The 17,667-nt window shown below is 36.4% G+C and overlaps 1 protein-coding gene across 1 annotated transcript in view; it reads right to left on the reverse strand.

Annotated features, from left to right (window-relative positions):
• HS6ST3 (heparan sulfate 6-O-sulfotransferase 3) overlaps nucleotides 1–17,667 on the reverse strand; it is a 709,424-nt gene that overhangs the window by 518,002 nt on the left and 173,755 nt on the right. The window lies entirely within an intron of this gene.

The raw sequence follows: 17,667 nt of genomic DNA on the forward strand, positions 1-17,667 counted from the left end.
AGGCTGGAGTTCATTGAAATCTGCATGCTGCCCAAAATTATCACTATTTGACCTGGTTGTTGTTTCTCTGATATACCCTCCTTGCAAGGCTGTCTGTTTTAGATCTGACTCAAAGTTGCTCAGTCAAAAAGCCTTTTCCCAAAAGTAAAACATTTCCCAGGGGATGTTTGTCAAAAACAATTAGAGGTAATTGTCCAACTTCCTGGTTCTCTGAGGTAGTAGATGACAGTTGGGGCAAATTAGCCAAAAAGATTAAAGGGAAAATCTTGCGAATGAAATGTTCACAGGGGCTTTGAAAAGCTCCACCAGATTCCTGGGAAACCAGAAGGCTATAAACTCGCTAAGGGCTGTACACATGCTCAGGAAAGACCTGAGAAGGCCCTAAGCTCTCATCTCTGTCTGATCTGGAGGCTCTGCACACAATCAGAGAGTAAAGGCTAAGGCACAATGGTCAACTGTCTGGTTGAGCTAGAAGCCAGCCTGGAAGGCATGCCCCAACATGCATACAAAGCCCCCCAGCAAAGACTAAGAGACTTCTTGGCTCTTGCCATTTAAAGAAATCTTGGTCCAATCATTACCTAAGCTAACCAAGCAGAGACTTCAGTGGCTACACATAACAAAGAATACAGACTTTCCATAGTCAGTTCAGAAAAACCACTAAGCAAACAAACAATAACTACTGCAACAAAGAGCAACAACAAATACTGGAAATGTTGGGGTGAATATCATTTCCTGAGTTTCTATCTTACATTATTCAAAATGTTCAGTTTTCAACAAAAGATGATAAGACAAGCCAAGAAACAAGAAATTATAACCCATACACAAGAAAAATAGCAATCAATAGAAACCATGCCTGAGGAAAACCAGATATTGAACTTACTACAAAGACTTTAAATCAGCTATTTAAAATATGTCCAAATAACTAAGTAAACCATGTCTAAAGAATTAAAGAAAGTATGAGAAGTATATCTCACCAAATAGGTAATATCAATTAAAAGACAGAAATTATAGAAGTGTTCAAATAGAAGTTCAGGATTTGAAAAGTTTAATTACTGAAATGAAAAATTCACTAGAGGATCTCAAAAGCAGATCTGAGCAGGCAGAAGAAAGAATCAATGAACTTAAAGATAGGTAAATTGAGATTATCCAGTCTGAGAAACATAAAGAAAAAGAATGAAGAAAAATGAACAAAACCTCAGAGTCCTGTGGGACACCATCAAGCACACAAACACATGCATAATGGGAGTCCCAGCATAAGCAGAGAGAGGAGGAAAGGAGCAAAAAGAATACTTGAAGAAATAATGGCCAAAAACTTCCCAAATTTGATGAAAGACATGAATCAACACATTGAAGCAGCTCAATGAACTCCAAGTAGGATGAACTCAAAGAGATCTATAAAAGGCACATTATAATCAAATTATCAGAAGACAAAGACAAAGTGAGACTTTTAAAAGCAGAAAGGAAAAAGTATCTCAGCACATACAAGGGATTCTCAATAATGTTAATAGTTGATTTCTCATCAGAAATCATGGAGACCAGAAGGCAGTAGGATGATATATTCACAATGCTGAAAGAAAAAAAAAACTAAACCAAGAATTATATGTCCACTTGCCCTTATGAAGCTCGTTACTGCAAAGGAGAGGCTAAACTTGCATATAATTATGCCTAGGAGTCTCCCCCTGAGCACCTCTTTGTTGCTCAGATGTGGCTCTCTCTCTCTCTCTAACTAAGCCACCTCGGCAGGTGAACTCATTGCCCTCCCCCCTACGTGGGACCTGACGCCCAGTGGTGTAAATCTCCCAAGCAATGCAGGATATGACTCCTGCGGATGAATCTGGACCCGGCATCATGGGATTGAGAATATCTTCTTGCAAAATGAAACAAAATAAAGTTTCAGTGGCTGAGAGATTTCAAATGGAGTCGAGAGGTCACTCTGGTGGACATTCTTGTGCCCTATATAGATAACACCTCTTTGGTTTCAATGTGTAGCAATAGCTAGAAGTAAATACCTTAAACTATCAAACTCCAACCCAGTAGTCTGGACTCCTGAAGATGATTGTATAACAACGTAAATTACAATGGGTGACAGTGTGATTGTGAAAACCTTGTGGATCACACTCTCTTTATCTAGTGAATGGATGGATGAATAGAAAAATGGGGTCAAAAACTAAATGAAAAATAGGGTGGGATGAAAGGGATGATTTGGGTGTTCTTTTTTACTTTTATTTTTTATTCTTATTCTGATTCTTTCTGATGTAAGGAAAATGTTCAAAAATAGATTGGGGTGATGAATGCATAACTATATGATGGTACTATGAACAATTGATTGTACACCATGGATGACTGTATGGTATGTGAATATATTTCAATAAAACTGAATTTAATTTAAAAAAAAAAAGAATTATATGTCCAGCAAAACTATGCTTCAAAAATGAAGGAGAAATTAAGGCATTCCTAGATAAACAAAGAGAGAATTCATCACTAGCATAACTGTCCTACAAATAATGCTAAAGGAAGTCTTCAAGGCTGAAATGAAAGGACACTAGACAGTTAGTTGACTTAACATGAAGAAAAATGAAGAAATAGAGTACCAGTGAAGGTAACTACATAGATAAATATAGAAGACAATATAAAATGTAAGATTTGTTTATAACTCTCCTTTGTCTCCTATCTGATTTAAAATACATCTACATAAAAGAGAATTATAAGTCTGTGTTGGGTACCCACTGTATAAAGATGTATGACAAGAAAAGCACAAAGGAAGGGGAAATGGAGCTATTAGAAGCAAAGTTTCGTATACTATTGAAATTAAGTTGGTATTAATCCAAATTACATTGTTACAAATTATGGTGTTAATTGTAATCCCCATGGCAACCACTAGGAAAATAATTCAAAAATATGTACAAAAAGAAACAACAAGGGAATTAAAATGATACAATAGAAAATATCTATTTAATATAAAGGATGACTATAATAGGGGCACAGAAGAAAAAAAAGACATAACAGATTTGGAAAACAAAAAATAAAATGGCAGACATAAATCCTACCTTACTGGTAATTACATTAAATGTAAATGAATTGAACACTCCAATTAAAAGGCAGAGATAGTCATAATGGACAAAGAAATGATCCAAGTATATGCTGTCTATAAGAGAGAATCTTTAGATTTAAAGACACTAATAGGTTGAAAATAAAAGAATTGAAAAAGATATACCATGCAAACAGTAATCAAAAGAAAGCTGAAATGGCTATATAATATCAAGGAAAATAGACTTTAAGACAAAAGTTTTTAATAGAGACAAATAAGGATATTTTGTAATAATGAAAGTGTATTTTATAATGTTGATAACATCTATTCATGTTGATACATAAGAAAATATAACAATTATAAATGTATAGGCACTTAATGACAGAGCCCTGAAATACATGAAGCAAAAACTCACAGAAATCAAGGGAGAAATAGACAATTCAACAAACAGTTGAAAACTTCAACACCCAATTTCAATAATGTGTGGAACAACTAGACAGAAGATCAGCAAGGAAATAGAAAACTTGAAAAACACTAAAAACCAATTAGCTCTAACAGACAACTAGAGAATACTCCTCCTATTAACAGGAGAATACACATTCTTCTCAAGTGTACACGGAACATTCTCCAGGAGAGACCATATATCATGCTATAAAAAAAGTCTCAATACATGTAAAAGGTTTAACATCATACAAAATATGTTCTCTGGTCACCATGTAAATACATAAGTAATACCTAGAACTTCATATACCCTTTAATATAAATGGAGCTTCAGCAATATAGAGATTTGCTAAGTTTCATCATTTTAATCTCTATCTAGTACCTCTGATTACACTGTTCTCACACATAGAATGTAACTCCTACCCTTTTGCTGATATAAATTCTATCCAACTATATTATTTAGGATATAGAGTTGGCTTCTCCAACAGGAAGACACAAAATAGCAGTGGCTTAGATGAGGTAAGTTTATTTCTCTTATTCAACAAATTCTCAGCTAGTATGGCTTCTCTGCTTTGTTAGGTTCTCATGGGCTTAGGCTCATTCTATTTCACCTGCCACATTCAAACAACTCCAGTGTCATGGTCCAAGATGGCTACTCCAGATCTCAGCTGTTTTATGTGTCTTCCATTCAGTAAGATGAAATGAAAGGAGTAAGGCACTTCTTGCCTTTATTGGCATGACCTAGGAGCTGCACACACATACGTCTGCTTACATCCCATTGGACAAAACTTGGTCCCATGAGCACATTTAGATTCAAGGAGCCTGAGAAGTGTAGCCTTCAGCTGGGAAGCTATGTTCTATTCCTACCTAAAAAGGGGAGAAGGGATATTTGGAAAAACTAGCCATCTCAGCCACACCATCCCTCAAGTCCCCACTCTTCTAGTCCAATGTTCACTTGTCCATTAAGGAGCTCAAATACTTTTCTTAAATTACTTTATATATATAGACACACACACACACACACACACACACACACACACACAGTTAACATGAGACATTGAAAGTCAATTATTCTCTGGAGTTTTATGTATGTCTGGTCTGTTCCTCCATTTACACTGTAAGGTCTTTGAGCAAATACTCTGTAACCTAGCCTACTTTTGACTCATTGCTCTGCCCCCATGGTGCCTAGCACAGCATTAGAAATATACTGTGTACTATATTATTACTTGATGATTAAAATAAAACAGGCATAATACCCGAAGAGTGCAAAATTACATTAACATTTCAATAAACGTGTGCTGAAAAGGTATTAAAAATGTGAATGCTGAAAATCATGAGTAAATTGATAAGCTGAAGTTCTTCCAAATACTGCCAAAATCATTTATAAGAGTTTGAATAACGTTAGGTAACCTATTACTTATATTATTGTAGCTATTTAAAAAAAAAAACTGGGGTTAAAATTATAACTGATTCATTTTATTCATACATGATTAATTGCAAGACTTGATCAAAATTAAGCAATTGATGTGAAACTTCAAAAGAAATTATTGATTCTTCTCACGAGCAACAGCCAATTAAAACAGTATGGTGCAATACTACTCTAGTTCTTAGTATTCTAATTTTGGACTTTTTCTCTTTTTTTTTAAGAAAGAACATTACATAAAGACTTCAAATTAGCTCTTGGCTTTTCCTATTCAATATCAACCACTTACTGAGTGCCAATCATTTTGCTGAGACCTTCTTTAAAAAGGAGTTTTGCCAATGGCACAGTAAATGAAAAGAGATGATGAGATAATCATCGCAAAATTTTACTCCAGTATGCTGCTCTTTCTTCCCTGATGAAAACCCCATAGGACATTATTATGTGAGAAAAGGACACAATAACTCAATATCCAAAAACTGTTTTTTGACACACAAACAAAATACAAGAGAGTCCCAAAAAGAGACTGTAGGTAGATTTTGAACAAAATACATTTAGGATATTAAGATTGTCATAGATCTTGAATTTTAGTTGTCCTACTGGTGTTTCACCTCTCAGGGGGAAAATGAAATATGGAATTTATAATATATATCAATGGCAGGATTCCAAGATGGCTCTCCTAAGGCATATTAGCCATGTTTTAAAAATATCTCCTTACTTATGTATTTATTACTGTTTAAGCTAAAAATTAAAATCAGACAGCTATCAGAATTACTTCACAAATTTAAAGCTCTTGAAGTCTCTATATAACTCATTGCATTTTCAATTTCCAGAAACAGAATACTTGTTCCCAGAGCAGACAAGAGTCCAAATTGTCTCTCCCTATTTGTTTTTCACTTATGATGGAAATAGCATCACATTATTTAAAAAATAATAATACATCCATTAACCAATCACCCAGATATAACTGTTTTCATATTTGTGTTTTCTCCTAACCTTTATTCATGATTTCCATAGCTGTAATTGTAGCATGAATATAATTTTATGTTCTGTTTTCTTCACTTAAACTTAAAATGTAGTTCGTGGCATTTCCATATTGATATATAATCATCATAGATATAATTTTAATTTTAATATGTTCACTTAATTAGTACAATATACTTAATCATCACCCTTTTTCCAGGACATGTGGAATATTGTTACCTTTCCACTTGCATTTTAAAAAATTCTTACTTAGTGTCCTAAGAGCTCTAATCTTTTTTTTTTTAATTAAAATAACAATGAAACAAGAAGACGATATTTATTGAGCACCTACTGTGAGCTACCTTCTTACGGAAGTGGTGAGAAATACCCAGAAGCATAACACATGAACCTTAGTTGCAATAAATTTATAGTACAGCAGTTAAGATATGAAAAAGGCAGAGGATAAAACTCAACCAAGACTTCAGGGGAGAACCAGATCCTATAGCCTAGGGTAGTCAAGGAAGCCTTCATTGGGTAGGTTGGACTTGGATGGGGCCCTAAAATATGGAGAGAGAGCATTTAGATAAGTAGATAGATGTAAGAAGGGCATCCCAGAAAGGGAAAAGATTATTTGAATATGTCAAAAAAGGGGCTTTGATGAATGGTAGAATCTGCCCCAGATTGAAGCAGGATTGGACCTATAAGTTGACATTTCATTATGTCATTTTATAGGGTTGATGACATTCAGGGACAGAGAACCAGGTAGCTAATTAAACTCATTCTCTTCACATTATTTTTTCAACAAAAATATGGGACAGGTGGAGGAGGGCATGGATAATTTCTCTCTTAACAATGTGTACCTCAGTTCTTTCCCTTAATTAAGTAGTTTCATTACAATTACTGCAATACAAAGATTCAGCTCACAATTAATTCAATTACAACCACTTGCTGGTCAATTTTTCACACATTAAAATATGAAGATTCTTGAGGATGTGGAGAAATGGGAACCCTCGTACATTGTTGGTGGAATGTAAAATGGTGCAGCTACTGTGGAAAACAGTTTGGGAGTTCCTTAAAATGTTAAACATAGAATTACCAAATGACCTGGTAATCCCATTCCCAGGTATATACCCAAAAGAATTGAAAGCAAGGACTAGGACAGATAGTTGTACAACAATGTTTATCACAGCAGTGTTCACAATTGCCAAAAGGTGGCAGCAATCAAATTGTCCATCAAGAGATGAATGGAAAAACAAAACGTGGTAAATCCACATACTGGATATTATTAAGTCATGGAAGGAAGTGAAGTGCTGGTACATGCTACAACATGGATGAAACTTGAAGACATAATGTTGAGTGAAACAAACCAGACACAAAAGGATAAATATTGCATGATTTCTCTTATATGAAATACTTAGAATAAGCAAATTCATTGAGACAGAAAGCAAAATAGTGGTTATCAGGGGTGGGAGAAAGGAGGAATGGAGAGTTGTTGCTAAATGAGTGTGAGTTTTGGATTAGGATGATGAAAATAGTCTGGAAATAGTAGTGAAAGTTACATAATAATTTCAAAGTACTTAATGCCAAAGAATTGTCCATTTTAAATGGTTTAAATGATTTTAGGTTATGTATGTTTTACCACAAGTAAAAATAAAGTATAAAAAAGATGAGTATCACAATAAGCAAAATATTCATGATATATTAAGTTAAAAGCAATATACAAAATTTTACATAAACCGCATCCATAGAAAAGTAAATATGGACATAAAAAATAAAATAAATAAAAATTAAAATGTGTTTGGGTCTTGGATTACATCGTGACCTAAGGTAAATGGTGAGAGAAGCCCCTTCTCAGGGATAGTTGTCTTCATCCACCTTGTTTCTTTTTCAATTCTCCTCTTTTCTTCCCACTCTGTATGATCTTCATCTCCTGTCTCAGATAAGAAAAACTTAGTTTTCATAATGCATTCTTCCAAATCAAGTATTTCCTGCATACATTTATGGCCAAGTCTCTCCAACAATTATATCTTCCTGATTTTCTAATACCTATGTGTTACTAGAAGGGCCTAGCTGCCTATAATGGGCAGGGCCATGGAATGTGAGGAAGAGAAGGAAAACACATTGATGAATACTTTAAAATATTAGACCACAGTACTCATAATTGACCCTTTTTAATTTAATTGGAAATATGCCTGAAAACATGCCCAGCAATTTGATAGCTAAAATGTAATCTCATCCTCAATCCCAACTTATAAGGCAATGCTCTCCAAACAGATACCAGCTAGGAGTAAAGCACAGCCAGATTATTTCAGGTATCTTCTGGAACTCTGGCCCCAGGCTCTGCTTAAGGATGGAGATAACTAATATAATTAGGAAAGCCCTGGGTTGGCCACCTCGTATTCAAAATTTCATGTGAGCAGTCAGTCTACGTGGATCAGGTCTAAAGGAGAATATATTTGGGGGAAGCCCTTTGCTTAGATACTGTAGTTGCAGTGTATTAGGGTTCTCTAGGGAAACAGAACCAATAGGAGTTATCTGTAAATATAAAATATTATAAAAGTGTCTCACACAACTGTGGGGATACACAAGTCCAAATTCCATAGGGCAGGCCGGGAGCTGGCAACTCTCATGAAAGTCCTTGGCAAACTCCCCAGAAGAGACTGGCTGGCTGAAAAAGAAGTGAAAGTTCTCTCTTCTCCCTTAAAAGTCTTCAACTGATTGGATTAAATCCAGCTGACTGGATTCTCTCATTGCAGAAGACACTCCCTTAGTTGATCATAGATGTAATCAGCTACAGATGTAATCAGTAAACTGATGATTTAATAAAACAGCCTTCTGGTTAATTAACCAGCCATAAAACGTCCTTGCAGTAACAGTTAGGCCAGTGCTTGCTTGACCAGACAACTGGGCACCATTACCTGGCCCAGTTGACACATGCACCTAACCATCACATTCAGGTTCTGGGATAACCACTGGGCTGTGAGGGAGAAATACGAAATAATTCAGAACTATCTGAGTAGGCTAAGGTTCTGAATGAGGACTCTGGGTTAGGTTCCTCAGGGTCACAGCTCCACTGCAGGGCCATGTTAATAATGTCTCCTCCAGGGTTACTCAGAAGCAATCATGATGGCCCCTGTTATCTACCATTGGCTACGAGAGATTCTTTGCCACTACACTATAGCCACTCACAACTCCATTCTCACATCAATGTATTCTCAACCGCTCTTCTCAAATGTAAAGATAACTCACCACCATGCAGACCCTAGACTCACATTCCCTCACACTCTGGCTGCAGTGTCTAGTACAGTGTTTCTCAAACTATAACACAGCACCCATCTGGATTGAAAACATTTAAGGTGCTTGTTAAAAGTGCCTGAGACCCAGGAATCCCAGCTGATTATAATAAACTTAAAAGTATAAGAAACTTCTACATTACTTGCACCAAATGTTAAACTATAACACCAGGAGGGATTATGTAGCTGAGAAAAATCATAATGATGATTTTCAACAGAAATCTAGGTGTGTACCTCCAATGAAATGAAATAACTGGCCTCTGTACAGCAAATAATGTCATATACTTCACATGTTTTACTGTATTGAATCCTACACAATATCTGTGAGGTTGACAAGGTGGATATTTACATTAGCCCCATTTTCTAAATAAAGAAACCTAAGGTTCAGCAAGTTTCCAACTTGCTGAGGGTCACACAGCCAGTAAGAAACAGAGCTCATGGTCAGGTTTAGCCAGTGCTCAATACATGTTTGCTGAGTGTTGAAAGACAAAGCCAATCTGCAGGAAAGATCAGGCATGACTGGGTCAAAGTGGGGCATTATGCTTCCAGATAAGTGGTCTGTTGGGAGCAGGGTGCTAGTCAGGATAGTGTTCTATGTCCAGTTCCACAGAGCACGAAATAGAAATGGAGCGGGAGCAAGCCAGGAGACTTGGCTCGGTGGAAAAATGGAGACCTGTTTAGACACGTGGGGCGGCAGAATGCATTTCCCCTAGTGACCCCTAGTGGTGTCAGGCAAAGCTTCCACGCCAGGAGCTGAAGGCAGGCAGAGGCTGTGAAGGCATGGTGGAAGCAGTGGCTGCAACCCACTCCTGTCTCACACTTGCATCACTACATCGTGCTCCACTTGACAGGCACCGAGAGACTTTGAAGACCTAATTTTGTGCATGCTTTGAAAATTAATTCAGAACCACCATCACCAAAAAAAAAAAAAAAAAGAAGAAGAAGAATGCTACTGGCATTTAGATTACTTGACTTCACAGCTACTGACATTTCAGAAAAGTCATGATTGTCACCTTGAACCTCACATAAAAGCTAGGGAAAACAAAGGAACACAACTCAAGTAAACAAAGGTTTCAAAGAAGAATGCTTTTAACCAAAATGCTAGCTTATGGATGTATGTTTTACTCATTTTACATACTGAATTTTTACTCTAGATGCATAATCCATTCTTAACATCATGTAGGTAACTGGAGATAGTACAATATGATGCTTTTACTTTTTAAGTTGTATTCTATTGATTAGAAATGCTAATAGAAATGAGAAAAATGAATACATGGAAATTTTCTGAAAATGAAACTGCATATGCACTGCCTGTTACTGTATGGCTCAAATTCCCCAAATAATTATTGGTAGGGCCCATTGCCATCTAGTTGTATAAACATAAATGAGCCCAAGATAACACCCAAAGCTCAAAGAGTAATGACAAAGGTGGAAGAGATGGTCTAGTCAGGCATGAAATTGATTTTATAATAACAAATATCTGTTGCCTTCCACGTGCTAAGTAAATAATTCTGAAGCAGGGGGTAAAGATAATAAAAACAAAATCATTAACTGCTTCTACTAAATCAAACACAGGAAGAAACCCATTGTCATGTTGACCCTGAAGCCTGTTTAATGGCTAATTAAAGCAATTATTTTCATCACAACACAGTCCTTAATCATGGGTACCTTCAGAGCTGTAGGCGAATTTGGCTGGTAACCTTTTTGGGGGTACTCTTTCCAACATACCCCCAAATTTACATTTAAATATGAAAGATGCTGTGCTCAGGAGAGGCAGGAAAGGAAAACAATAGGGGATGAACCTAGTGCTAGAGTCTGTGACAGAATCATAGACAATCTAACCTTTAAGGTAAGAGTAAAATGATTATAATCTAACTCTTGATTTAAAACAAAAAAGGATTAATTTAGCTAATTGCAGATAATGGAACTTTACGGTCAGCTTTAAAAAGTCACTCTGAATGCCATTTTTGCTCCCACAGCTCAGTTGACTGGAATATAATTCTAAGGAGAGCAGCATTTCTGGTTCAATGCCCTGGTGGGTCAGTAAGCTTTACTCAGTCCCTTGGCCCCACAACTCATCATTTTTCTAGCCAACTAGTTTCAAATGTGAAGTTTTCATCCAAGGGGAATCACAAAAGAGAATATGGAAAAAAGAGCTTTATGAATTTTTCTAAATTCCAGCAATAACTTCAGAAAAGCAAATGCCTCAGTCTATTATAGCTATTATCTGCCCACATTCATGGACACACGTGGATTAAATATCTTTTATTTATTTGTTTGTTTGTCTGTCTAGAACCCATTCTTCTCTCAAAGCTGTTCCTCTCCCTATTCCAGTGTAATTCTCAGGGAAACTGCCTTGGTCCTAAATGATTCAAACTCCTGGCCTCAGCTGGTTGGTTAAGAAGTTGACACCTTTCCAAAACTGAGCTAAACAAACTCTTTGCCTAGTATTTTTGGAATTGGATTCAGAGAACATGTGTAAGTCTGTCTTTGATGATGGAAGCAATAAGATTTAGAATTCTGGAGCTGCTGTTAGCCATGTTGTGCCATCCTGTGCAGGATGCTCGGCCTTAGATAGAAGGAGCGAGACCATCACACAGAGAAGCAGAGACAGGAGGTAGAAAAGAAGGGTGTGGCAGCATGAGATCCACAGACACTGGTTGCTCCTGAGGCTCAGCTCCATTTCCGCCCTCCCAATATTTTGGTTTTTGTCCCTTTCTTGGATCCCAAGTGCTGCTAAATTCCCTTTGCTTTCGCCTCAACTAATCTAAGTTGAATTTCTGTCACTTGCAACCACACTAATATGCACAAACTCATTTAAGGGCAATAAATCCAAAAAGAGGACATCATTTTCAGTTCTAGCATTAATTCTATGTGTTAGCCTGAATGGGATATAATGCTAAGGTAACAAACAATGCAAATTTTAGTAGCTTGAAATAACAAAAGTTTAGTTCTAAATGACCATATGTCCCTGTGTATCCAGGACAGTCCTGGTTTATATCTGTTGTCCCAGCAAAACTATTAATAGAGCCTCCTCTCAGTCTCAAAGGCGATCTAGTTTGAATGAAAAAAATTGTATGCTCCCTATTTATTTCTCACTTATGTTCCCTATCTATCACGAGACCGAGGCTGACAGAAGTCACTATCTGGAACATTGCCAATTAACACACTCAAAGGTTAAAAAAAATTATAGAGTGTCCTGAACTAGCAATTAAATGTTTCAGACTAGAAGGGACACTCATCAATTTTACTAACAACTAATTGGCTAGAATTAGTCGTAGCTCCAACTCATCACAAAAGATCCAGGAAGTATGATGCTACCATATGCTGAGAAGGCCAAGAACTTGAACATCACTAATGCCTTTCAAACTTTTGCTCTCTCTTGCTGTGTTAACATTTTTCCTATTTGCAAGTCCACAATTCTTACTCATTCTTTCTAATGGAATACTATGTGGTCCTGATATTAGATTCTAATATTTTAGTTCATGCTTCCTTTTCTATATTAAGCTTTTTTGCCAAGCTGTGTTATTTCATTTGGCATTCATATGAAGTATCTTTGTCAGATATAGTGCTAACTCTCGGAGGATAACACAATGAATGAGACATGATCCCTGGCCCCAGAAGCTTAAAGTACTTCTTAGTATTCTTTGGGGTTTGGGGGTTCACTGTAGCAGTAATTTACTAAGTGATTCCCATAAGATGTGCCAGAGCTAATATCCCCAAGGCACAGTTTACTCACCTAGTAACAACTAAAGAAAATCTCCATGCAAATTTAATATAGCTTATTCTCTTAACTGAATTTTAACTAAATACCTAATATAAAACATTTGCAATGTCCCTTACAGAGAATTTACTTTTCCATTATCGCTACTGGAAACCCCTCCCGCACTCAGAATTTTCATTCTACTTCTATTGAAGCCCTCAGAATTTTTCTTTCTCTATCATGACTAAAGACATCAAGAATTTCCTATTTCCATTGCTTAACCCCTAACCAGGAATTGGGGAGGATGAATTCCTCTATTCATCACCAATGACATAAAAGCAGAAATTTGTATCTGACACCAGAAATGGAACTTCAAATGCATTTTCACACAGAATATTCTATAAGGTGATGAGTTATTACAATATTATTAGTGCTATATTTCAGCAACATTATGAATGAAATGGGCTTTTATGGACTGTTCTAGAAACCTCACTACCATTTATAACATTGTTTAAGGAAGAAATATGTTTATGTTTTAAATTCCAGGCAACCAAATTATACTTTAACTTTTGAAATACCAACTATTCATAAGTTGGGCTTATCTAATGCTACAGGTGCTAGGTCAGGATAATTTAGTGAGATATCCAAATAAATCCTTTGTCTCAAAGTCTGTTACTCTTTATCATGGCTGTGTTATCTTCCTTCGACACCTTGGCTCAGTCATTCAACCAGTATGAACTTAGCACCTCCTATGTGCAAGATAATATTCTAGGTGGTGGTTTATGTCAGTGGGCAAGTGAGAAAGATTGTCTGTCACCAACTTGGTATCATCCCTGCCCCTTCTGCAGAGGAGAACCCTGGAATGCCTTCCTCAGAATGCCCTTCTCCACATAGCCACAGACAACAAGAGGGGCCCAGTGGGATTTGGACATCTCTGGTGGCAGTTGTAGGTAGACACATGAGCAGAAGCCTAGTTCTTTAGAAACCCTAAGATCAGTGGTGGCAGCTCCCAGAGAGAATGCAGGTGTTTCCAGCACCTGCTTCCATGACCCACCAAGGTGGTATAAGTCTCGAGTTCCTTGTATTAAATATCTTCCTATTTGGAATATGCAGATGGCTTCTATTTTCCTGACCAAAGCCTAACTGATACAGCAAAGCAAACAGAGTCCCTGCATTTATGAGTTTACATTCTCATGGAGAAGACAGATATTAAATAACTGATTACCCAAGCAAGTATATAAGTGTCAGTGGTGTGCTGGGGCCAGCTGCTACCAGCTTCTGACAACTGATTGTTAAATTTTCAGGAATTTTTCAGGTCAGACATTATATACAGATATTATTTAAAATTAAATTGTTAGCTTTCAATTAAATGAATTGCATTAAAAACAAAAGTAATAAATACTCTAAATTCATCCTTTCCAAATTATTTCACTGTTTTCTACACTGCTGAGGTTATTTACATCTATTGCATGTGTATGGTGGAAATACTATATAATGGTGTGCCACTGCACATTTCTTCCAATTCCATATTCCATGATGTCACACTGGTAGCTTCATAGCACCATGTTGCAACTATCTATACCACAGAAATCAGCAAACACTACAAATCAGAGTCCCCCACTGCTCCATAGAGTCAGCTTTTAAACACTTACCTACACATCTCTGGCTACTGTGGTAAGTACCACAGTGTAAGTATCTACATGATTGTGTAGAACTGGGGGAAATCAAGGAAACTTCTGGGAGGAAGGGATACTTGAGTTGAGCTGTGAAAATCAGTTAGGCAAAGGGATGGGGGAAAAACATTCTAGGAAAAAGGAAACGTAGACATGAAGTGCATAAAAAGGGAAAGATCTGGGGCCTGGCAAAGAATGGGAAGACTTAGGGAGATAAAAGTAAAGAGAGAAGGTATGTCATTTATTTCCATTTTCTTCAATCTTCCTTTCCTCCTAGTCACCATGGTGTTATTAGTTCACTTCTTTTCCCTGTTATACAACATATAATTTTGTCGAGGGAAAAGGGCAGGTCTTCTTTATCTTTCTATTGCCAGGTGCCTAACAACTCCATACACACCTTGAGCATATTTCTAAATGAGTGAGTGAATGAATCCTCACAACACTAAGCTCAGTGGACATATAATGGTCAGAAATGAAGATAAACTCGTAATTCTACTTTTTCAATTAAATTAAATAAAAATGATAGGTTTGAAATACAAAGAGAATATTTACTATGTATAACCAATAACTATAAATTAGAAAAACAAAATTGATCTAATAACTTTCACATATTCTATATGAAAGGATGATATGGCTTCTATAACAACATATAGCAGATATTTGGTTCAAGAATACAAAGAAACCCTTTCCAAAATTCCATCAATTGTCATAACAGTCATTACTAGATATAGATGTAGGACATTTTCCTATTATACAAAACTGAATTATACCAACTTGAATTCATTTTACTTGTCATATATAATATAATTTGATATGAAAAATTTGAATGCAACAACTGCACACAAACACACACACACACTTTAAAAACTGCCCATGAATCATATCCCTTCCAAGCTGGCAGTTGAATAGGATGACCACAGACACCATCTATGCATTTCCGCAAGGTTGGTAAGCAAAAGTATCAGAAATAAAAGTATCCCACGACCCCACTTTCACGTATAGCCTGGAAACATTCATGAATGATCTTGTGACTACTGTACTGTTATTTTATGTCAGTACTATTATAATTTATAATTGATTTTATATCCCATAACAATATTCAAAACTTCATCAAGTGGCAGTGCAGTTAAATGTACCCCCAAATCAACAGCCACAGAGTGAAATTAGATGTGATAAAAAGCTATGAAAAGGGTCAAGGTTTTATGTCTTATTATTCATGTGTTATTTTTATGTTGATATACATAAAAAGTATATTTAAAAGTAAAATTACAGTACAATTGTGCTAGATTTATAGAGTCTGGGAATGCATCCCCCTACATTACAATTTATTACAATAGCAAAATTAGTGTTGAATTATGTACTTTTGAAAAATGCAAGGTCTTTATGAACCTATTCCTCACATAAAATGTGACTGCCTTATGCATACAACTGAGAAGCATCAACAGCTTGTTAACACAGAGATAGGGTGGGGAAAATTGTGCTGCTATCCATGAAAACTTCACTCCAGCCTGTTCAGAAATGTACATCTCTGTGAGCATTTAAATAGTCTATAATTTCCTTGAATTAGCACCAGGATGGAAGTGACAAAGTAATATAGGGAACATGAGACCCAATGAAAAGTTGTCCTAGCTCTACCTAAGCTTGCATTCTAAACTCTGCTTTCCCAAAGATCAATTGATATGTGAGACACACCTCCATCCGGAATCATTAATGTGCAATTTTGCCAGGAAGCAAGAGTATAAGCAAGATTACCTGATGTCCTTTGCAGTCGGATAAATGTAGGTGATTGTTGGCAGTTCATAATGTAGCTATCTTAGATTGTATCTTTTAGTTAAGCCTGGTCCCTCTGCTTTAACAACTATTTCAGTCACTTGGAGAATCATCCCATAAACCTTGCTGGTTTCTGGCTTCCTGCATATAATTGCTTTCTTCAGCATGATTTATCATAATGCAGCCAAGGGTAACCAGGCTGTGTCCTTGGGTCAACAACTGTATCTGCTTACTTGTCCTGAGAACTGATTTCTTCCCCCAGACTCCACCTCCAGTTTGTCCCTTATAAGCCCATCTCTTTGGGCTCTTTCTTGGCCTAAAAATCCAGAATCTATTCCATGTTCATTCCTTCCTGTGGGCCAGGTCCTCACAAGTTAGTCCCCAAAGCAATCAATCTCTAACAGTGTACCCACCTCTCCACCCTGCCCCACCTAAATTCTTGATTTTTTGACCTAACACAATTTCTCACCTTAATTGGAAACACCTTGCAAATATAATAATATTGCACTTATAATATCAAACTTGCAAAACAGTTTATATTAGCATGAAGAAAATTAAAAGATGCAACCTAATAGTTGAGTTCATTATGGTGCTTAAATTAAGTAAGTAAATGGCATATACTCTGTACTCTTCCTTGACAAAGGTTAACACTGATTTTTAGTAATATAAAATATATTCAAGTAGTCAGCAGAATAGACTCTTTCCTTTTCAGTTAGGAAAAGAGGAAATGAAAATAGCTTAAGTTGAAACCAAAGGAAGTTTGGTTAGATTTAAATATTTATAAGTTGTTAAGGCAAAGAATTCTAAAATATTCTTTCCTGTTAATGTAAAATGAGAGATATCTGTCTTTCCCAAATGGCCACAGTATGCTCAGTCCTAATCAAAAGGATCTCAAAATACCTAGGTTCCTATCTGAGATTCTATAAAAGTTTCACTCCCTAAGTTTATCTCTCAGAAACTTAAATCCACCAGAGTGTTTCTGTGCCAGACAAGTCCTAAAACCCTGAGGCAACAGTCTCTTTAAGAACAACAACCAGATGCAGTCCCCTTCCCCAAAATGACAACACCCCTTTTCAATATGAACAAGTTAGGGTAGTCACTGCCTAGACACCCCCATCGATTGAGAAAGTGATTAAACGAGAGGAAGGGGTAGCAACAGACAAGATGGGATTTAACAAAGGATTATGAATACTGAATCTTTATATAATTTTTTTAGATACTAGGGCATTAGAATAGATAGAAGGAAATGACTGAAATGGTGAAACTGTAACTTATAACATTCTTTGAAATTTGCTCTACAACTACTTGTTAAATTGTACTTTGAAAGTTATCACCTTTCTGTAAAAATCTTAACATTTCACAGTAAGGAAATAAAT

This window comes from Choloepus didactylus, chromosome 12 (genome assembly GCF_015220235.1).
Source record: "Choloepus didactylus isolate mChoDid1 chromosome 12, mChoDid1.pri, whole genome shotgun sequence".
Classification (NCBI taxonomy): domain Eukaryota; kingdom Metazoa; phylum Chordata; class Mammalia; order Pilosa; family Megalonychidae; genus Choloepus; species Choloepus didactylus.